The sequence below is a fragment of the Cornus florida genome, unplaced genomic scaffold (assembly GCF_030987335.1).
Source record: "Cornus florida cultivar Cherokee Brave unplaced genomic scaffold, ASM3098733v1 CherokeeBrave_3.0.0_Hap2_Chr02, whole genome shotgun sequence".
NCBI classification, from domain to species: Eukaryota; Viridiplantae; Streptophyta; class Magnoliopsida; order Cornales; family Cornaceae; genus Cornus; species Cornus florida.
The window spans coordinates 42209812-42210408 of record NW_026775572.1 but is presented as its reverse complement, the minus strand read 5'-3'; the positions used below and the strand labels follow the sequence as shown (position 1 = coordinate 42210408).

The window sequence follows — 597 nt, the reverse complement described above, 5'->3', positions numbered from 1 at the left end:
AAACCACAAACCATTTAAATGCTTCCTAACTATCATAGACTTCCAAGTGAAGAACCCTACAAGCATTTGGATGAGTTTCTTGAAGTATGTTCCACCGTGAGATACACAGACATGCCGGAAGAGGTCTTAAGGCTTTAACTTTTTCCATTCACCCTTAAAGACAAGGCAAAATATTGGTTTAACAATCTTAGACCTTTTTCAATAACTTCTTGGGCAGAAATGCAACAAGAGTTCTTGAAGAAGTACTATCTAGTTTCTAAGACCAATGCCATGAGAACCTTAATTCGATAGTTTTCACACGGGGATGGGGAAACGTTCCATGAGGCATGGGAAAGATTCAATGAATTGCTTAGGAAGTGTCCACATCATGACATGCCCAAATGGCAATTAGTTTAATATTTCTTTGAGAGCTTACCGGACAATAACAACGGCATGGTTGATGCTTCCATAGGTGGCTCTTACATTGATAGGCATGAGGATGACATGTGGCGTCTTTATGAGAGCATGAGTGAGAATTCTTTGCATCGAACTTTATCTTCTAAGAATGGTAGGAATTCAAGTGGAAGGAAAAATGCTGGCTTACATCAAGTTGACCAT

General features: G+C 39.4%; 1 non-coding gene across 1 annotated transcript; it reads right to left on the bottom strand.

Moving 5' to 3' along the window:
• Positions 1 to 267: 267 nt before the first annotated feature.
• LOC132297980 (small nucleolar RNA R71) lies at positions 268 to 374 on the bottom strand. Its single transcript, XR_009479473.1, has one exon. It is a non-coding gene; the product is annotated as a small nucleolar RNA R71 (small nucleolar RNA).
• Positions 375 to 597: the final 223 nt, after the last annotated feature.